We start from the raw sequence: 7,102 nt of genomic DNA on the forward strand, positions 1-7,102 counted from the left end.
TCCTCTTCACATTGGTAGAAATATTCATTTGACTATTTTTGTTGAGACTAGCAAAATATATCAGTGTCTTCAACAGGAGCAGAGGAACAGCTTGATAATTAAAAACAAGAGCAAAAGACCAATTTTTTTTTTTTTTGTATTTTGTGACTTAATGACATCCACCATGGCAAAACTATTGAAAATGGGATGGGATCTGTGTTGCACTTTTTTTTCTCAATATCCTTCCCATAGGAAGGAAACAGATAAATGTTGCATCTGTAGGTGAGTCACAGCTTCCTAATCAATATTTTGTTTTCCATTTCTGTCTCACTCCCTCTCTCCTCCCATAATGTAGAAGTAACCCTTTAGGAGAGACAAGCAGCCGGCACATCACAAAGAAATCTGGGAAAAGGGTGTGTAACTGTCAGATTCATGCAGTCACACTTGATTTGTATTATTATTTTGGGGAAAAACCAGACATGCACTTAAAATCCTTATAAATGGGAAAAATTTCTCATGTTTGGATTCCATTAGGCATTTGATGAAAACCAGACTTGCAGCAGAAAACGAATACAGCAGGATTTAACACCTTGAAAATTGAAGTGTAGGAAACAAATCAATGGATGCCTGTGGAGTGGTCTTCCTCTAGCAATGAGAACAACTCAGTGCTGCAGTAAATTAGACCAGATTATTTCTGTGAATAGAACTTTATTGCAAAACTCTTCTCTTGTTTTGTTAGGAAATAGCTTACAATTGGTTGTGACACCCTACAACTATGTTGTGTTTATTATTCATAAGAATTTGCCAAGCAGATGCACTTTTAAGTAATTTCCAAGCTCTGAATCCCTTGGTAGCTGCTTCATAGAAGATGTACTATAAAAACAGTCTGTCACATACTTAATCTGGGATTAATGGAATTTATTGTACATTGGACTTGGGGTCAAGCCACATTCACAAGTCTGTATGCATTTTATTATGTTGGTTGCTCACACATTTTTCTGAGACTTGATTAGGTGGCAAATATTTAAAAAAAAAAAAAAAAGGAAAGATAAATGTATAAAAAACAAAACAACTTGCTTTTTAAAATTAAAAAAATGTGTTTGATTTAATAACCTCTCAGGATTCAAGAACCTTTTTGCAAGTGGAAAGCACATGTTCAGATACAGACAAATAACTAACAACACTTTATGAACCAGGCAGATTGGATGTTGTCCTCTTTCCTGCAAGGAATTCAGCAACTATGGGAAACTAGAGCCATGTTCGGCTTTGATCTGGGAAAGCATAAAATAGGTGCATTTAAAAAACTGCTGCTTCAAAAATAAAATCTGCACAAGGAAAGAGACACAAGACACTAGCACAGAAAAAGGAGTGAGGACATTCTCTATAATTTTATTTTGAGCATAAGATTTTGTTACCATGGCCCAAAGAATATAACAACTCATTCCTTCATCTTTGCAAAGGCTCCAAATAGCTCAGTAGATCACAACAAAGATTTTTGTGGTATGGGATGGTCAAACAATAGAAACTTATCCTTATGAAACTGTCATTACTTTCTTCCTCAAAGGATGATTCAATGATTCAAAATGCATGGACGGATGGGCCTTCTGATTATATTGTCTTCATCAAATCCACCCTGAAGGAAGAAAACAAAAGCTAATGGATCATATAAAATGAAAACTAAAGTCACATAAATGCAAGCAACATTTCTTTCCCTTTTAAGACATTTGTGTTGAATACCACGATGTATCAGTTCACATTTTTGCTTTACTACATTCAGAATCAAATCCCTACCTTGCTTTGAATGAGGTAAAGTTGCTTTGCTTTTCAGGATGCTCAAGGATTATCAAATGATCTATAGAAGATAAAGTAGGTTAGAAAAAAAAATATATATTGAGTTATAAATCCAGTATTTTGACCTAAATAGTGTGAATCTTTTTATAAGCAAAAATTTTAAAAGATGCACATTTGAACAAAAAGGATTTCAGAGCATGAGAATATATATAAATTATTTTTTTATTATCTTGAAGTAGTAAGATCAATGCAGTATATGTCTATGGATAGAAACTCCAAATGTTAATGTTAATGCTGTTTAAAAAGTGATTCCAGAAAAAGTGCTGAAAAAAAACAAGTAGTACACTGTGATTTTCATATCAGGTTGCATTTTGTGCATGACATATGTTTATGCCTGTGCATGCATATTAATATGGCACTATATAGTACCAGAGCTTTGGTGAGCATTCTTTCTTGAATGATGATATTCTTATTTTTAAATCCATTGAAAATCAATCTCTAAATTTTGTTTACAAGTTGTGGTTCAACGTGTAAATAAATATATCTTATTTCAGACTTTTGAGGAGATTGTGTCACTGTTTTGACTGTAAGCCAAGGCTGATCTTCAGATATTAATTTTTTTAAGGTTTTTCTTTTTAGTCCTTCTCACATTTTGTTAGTATGCTCTGAACCTGATTTTATTCTAAAAGAGAAGCCATTCATGGGACAGCTGAAGTGTGATTCATTGGACAAAATATAGACAAAATCATATCCAGTCTTCACCAGGCAACCCCTTGGGTACTTCATATTCCTTTCAGCAAACTGGATGCTTTTAGGTTGTTTGAATATCTAAATAATAAGATATATGGCTTCTAAACAAGAATCTTCCACAGGACACCCTCCACTGTCTCAGGTTGCCCCAAGCCCCATCCAACCTGGCCTTGGGCACTTCCAGGGATCCAGGGGCAGCCACAGCTTCTCTGGGCACCCTGTGCCAGGGCCTCACCACCCTCACAGGGAAGAATTTTTTTCCCAAGATCCAATCTAAACCTGTCCTCTTGTTTAGAACCATTCATCCTTTGTGCTGCCGCACAAAGTCACACTCGGGACTTGTCCCAAGTCCCTTTCCAGCTCTCCTGGAGCCCTTCAGGCACTGGAAGGGGCTCTAAGTTCTCTCTGGAGCTTTCTCCTCTCCAGACTGAGCACCAGCAGCTGTCTCAGCCTGCCAGCCCCCCTGTACCGTGGAAATGTGCATTTGAGTCCTGGAAGGAAATAGACAATTTGATGATGCACCAGGATAAATGCACACTCAGATAGGAGGATAGAGAATTATTACAGGTTGTGTTTCTTCCATTTACATGGCCCACGTGAAAGGATATGATTAACAATGAGCATTTCTAAAGACTTGTCACCTTAGGGAAATTATTTGGTTATTTTGGGTCTATATTAATGTACAGAAACAATGATCAGCTTTTTCCATTGAGTGCATTTCTATTGTATGTCTTTAATGCAGGACTGGTCTTTGTTATTTGTTATCTCCGTGTCATTTCCTAAACAATTCTCTGATGACTGTGAACCTAGAGAGAAGGAAAAAAAGCCCAAAATAATGCAAATAATTAGGTTGGTGTGATTTTTACTCGTTACTGTCAGTGGTAGATGCATTTTGCACATACATTTTAAACCTGTTCAGAGATTCCAGTTTCAGTGCTCAGATGTTATATCAGTGTTCTCAGACATTGCTGCATTGCAGAAATAAGTCACAGTCAGCTGAATGACTGTGAGGGAGAACATTACATGAAATAATTCCAAAGGAGGATGTTAAACTTTGCATTTTCAGATGCAAGCAACGTGATGGTTTGATGAAATGGTATCAGTAGTGCAGGAACCTCCAAGGGCCCCTTCAGCAGCCACAAAAGGGGCTTTAAAAAGACTGCAGTAATTGCCTGCAAAGAACTGTGTGATCATTAACTGTTAACCTGAAACTTCAATAATGTTTTATTTTACCCATGAGTGCTTTTTTCTCTTTCTGAGGGAGCTCTGCTATATTGTAAATCTTCCCAGAAAAATCCCCTCAACCTTGCTGGTGCTGTGGTATGAAACTCCACCTGCTCTCTGGCCAAACGTTGCCTGGCCAGTTGCTGGCACCAGCAGAAAATAGTGGCATAAAATCCTCACTTCTGCAATTTAACTGGAAAAATTGCCAAGAATAATATGGCTTTTTTCTCACAAGGAGAAAAAAAATAAGCAAACCAAACTGGAGATGATTTCTAAACCAACTCTGCCAATAAAACAAACAAACAAACAAAAACTCAACAAAAACAACAACAACAAAGGCTTTAAAGCTGTATTATACAGTTATTCCCCCACACCCTCAGATTTAGCATGGATTTATCACCATTTATAAGCAATGGGAAACTATAAGTTGGTGTCCTGGAAACTTTAATGCCAGGTTAGCAGGTGGGCAGCACAAATACATCAAATGCACAGAGGGAAGCCAGAGTTGCTAAAGCAGCTCTATTTCTCCCATCAACACTGATGGGTGTGGCAATTCTCTCCATTTTTACTGCAGGTCTAATTAGCTGAAATGGGTAACATATTTAGGTAATAGCACTGCCATCAGCTCAGGAGCTGCCACATTTGCAGGAAATGTGATTATCTCCTGGTAAATGTGCTTTCTGTATCAGGGATAATTATGTCCCTGTAGGATGCAATATAATAATTTGGTTTTTAACCTAAGGATGACAAGCATGGGCTTTGCTGTCTGCTCTTCAAAAGTTATAGCAGAAATTCAGATTCCTGCACAAAAATTCCTCCACCAGCACTGCCACGTTATTGAAAATGGGTAAATAAAGTAATCCTCAGTTGTCTTATTCTCTAAAAAGGAGAAGGAAGATTGCTTAATAAAAAAGTTTGTGAGAAAGTGTGGATGAATTATTTGAATGTAGGTTTCACAAAAAAAAAATAATATTAACCCAAATTTGGGGTTGAATTGATACCCAGGATGGGTATCCTGTGGGGTTTTTTTTGATTTTTTTCAGGGAGCTTAATCATAGGCAGTTATTTCATTAATCTTTTTCCTATGGGACAGACTATCTTTGTCCTCACCATTTTCTACACTAAATAATCAATATCCAGTGTTTTTTGATGCCTAAAAAGTGACTAAAGCATAATTCCACAAACAATTGAAATGGAAGATGAGCTAAGGTTTGCAGTCTTCTCTTATTGCTTTGGGCTCTGAGTTCATGGGTTCTCAGAGCTGGATTAGAGAGGGGATAAAAAAGGAATAATAAGACAGATTTAAACGTGGACTAAGTGAGAATGGAGCAGAGATATTTTTGATTGCTACAATTAGCAGAATTATGGAGATGCATCTGTTTATCTCATGCCAGTCTCTGGGGGTAGCCTGGAAGTAGATGTTCTACTACAGAACAGTAGGGAACAGGAGTTAACATAAACCTTTTACTTGCTTTTCTTACATTTTTCCTATTTAAAATAAAGTGATTTATACAAGCTGGAAGTATTTTATAGTCTGAATTCACATCTCTGTCTGCTGTGAAAACCCTGTGGTTCTAAGGTCAGAAAGAATTTCTTGTACTGCTGCTCTCATACAATGTTCATATCAGTCACTGAGCCTTTCTCAGAAACTAAATGAAAGAACAAACAGAAATAATCTCATGAATATGCATTTCATAATTTATAATGCATATTTTAAAATAGAAATAGGGTCTAAGCTCCATGATCTTACCATTAGAACAGACTGAACAGGGGTGTGTGTATTTTATATATAGACATAAATATGTGTGTGTGTTTAAATAGAATTTTGATTAAATTTTCCAATATCAACAGAAAAATGATGTCTTCTAATTAAATTTACAAAACTCCACAAACCAATCTGTAGCTTTCTGATCTCTGTTTGCAACAATACAGCTGAAAAGTCATTAGAATTAATACACATAAAGAAGCTGCAGGTCATGCCAGGTGATAGGTTATAGAATATCTAAAGCAATAGAATAAGGATTAAAAAAATCCTTTATATTTCTTTTTAAACTATTCAACTAGTTAGTGATGAAGCCTGTGGAGAAGCAGAAAAATAATTTTGTGATTGAATTACCCAAAATTAGGCTGAATAAAACTTCTTAAACAATGCTATAGAGAACAATTCCACACTAATGGCAGTGAACTTAGATGATCTCAGATTATCTTTTCCAAAGCTGATTCTTATGGGGCTACTTTTTTAGCTGATATACCCATTAAGAGCTTATAAAGGAGAAATAAAGAGAGTGAATACAAAGGCTGTTAATCAAAGAAGTTTCCCCTAATTGGTCAAGGGACCTTTTTACACTAAGACATCCATTAGAGTCTCTACCACCTTGATCACAGTGTTATGTTACATATTCTCCTTAATGTAAATGATTTATGTGTTATGTGTTTCTGCATTTGAAAAAAAAAAACCAAAAAAAAACACCAATGTGGAAGATGTTTAGTTTGTCATATACTTTAATGCAATGGGGTTTTTGTTTTGTTTTTTTAATTGTCAGTGCCATTTTGGTCCAGTAGGTTTTATTGTGTGATCAGCAAAGTGACTTTGGAATTAGACCCAAAGCACAGCCCTCACCTGCAGCCAAGGCACACATGTGCAACTGGGATCCCAATTAGAACTTCAATAGTCCCCACAATATTAACAGCTACCATAAGCAAGGTGATCTGGGTTTTATCCCTGCTTCTGCAGAAGAGGAAGCACCTCAGGTGTGAAAAGTAACTGCAGCTATAAAGCCCTAAATGGCCACAGATATGCTGCAATGTACAACAGTTCCATGGCATGCTGGAAATTAAAAAGTTAGGACAAATCACAGTGTGACCCCTCCCAAAAAAGAACTCCCAAAAACCACCAAGGGCTGGTCTCAGGAGCCATTTCTCACCAGATATTGCCCTGTAGCCACAGTGTTTCCACAGGAGCGTTGTGGTCTCTGCCCTGTTGAACACCGCTGCTGCTGTGGCTTCTCCAAACTTTTCTGTGTTGTCCTTGGAAGACATTCTCTTGTCCTCATCAATAAATCAAATCACAATGAGAGCTAATGAAGGCAGAGTCTTTGTTCAGTAAAATACGAGTGCCACTTCTGGTGTTCACTCAGTAAAAGCTCGGTTGGTTACACATTGCAGAGGGTGGTTTGGGTAGGGACTGCCAGGAGGCCAAGTCATCATCTCTCCCCAGTGGGACGTTCCCCAGCTTGTCTTGAGGCTGATAAATGTATCCCAAATTACTTGACTTCCTGGGAAGTAAGTGAGCTGCAAAATCAGAATGAAGACAAGGGATAAATGTGATCTCTAGTGTATCAAAGGGTTATAAAAATTG

At 37.0% G+C, this 7,102-nt stretch overlaps 1 long non-coding RNA gene across 1 annotated transcript; it reads right to left on the minus strand.

Moving 5' to 3' along the window:
- Positions 1 to 1,488: 1,488 nt before the first annotated feature.
- Positions 1,489 to 6,807, minus strand: LOC116808198 (uncharacterized). Its single transcript, XR_004367663.3, has 3 exons — positions 6,669 to 6,807; positions 1,771 to 1,831; positions 1,489 to 1,612 (listed from the first exon to the last, which is right to left on the minus strand). It is a non-coding gene; the product is annotated as an uncharacterized lncRNA (long non-coding RNA).
- Between the last annotated feature and the right edge of the window lie 295 nt (positions 6,808 to 7,102).

This window comes from Taeniopygia guttata, chromosome 4, assembly GCF_048771995.1.
Source record: "Taeniopygia guttata chromosome 4, bTaeGut7.mat, whole genome shotgun sequence".
Taxonomy (NCBI): Eukaryota; Metazoa; Chordata; class Aves; order Passeriformes; family Estrildidae; genus Taeniopygia; species Taeniopygia guttata.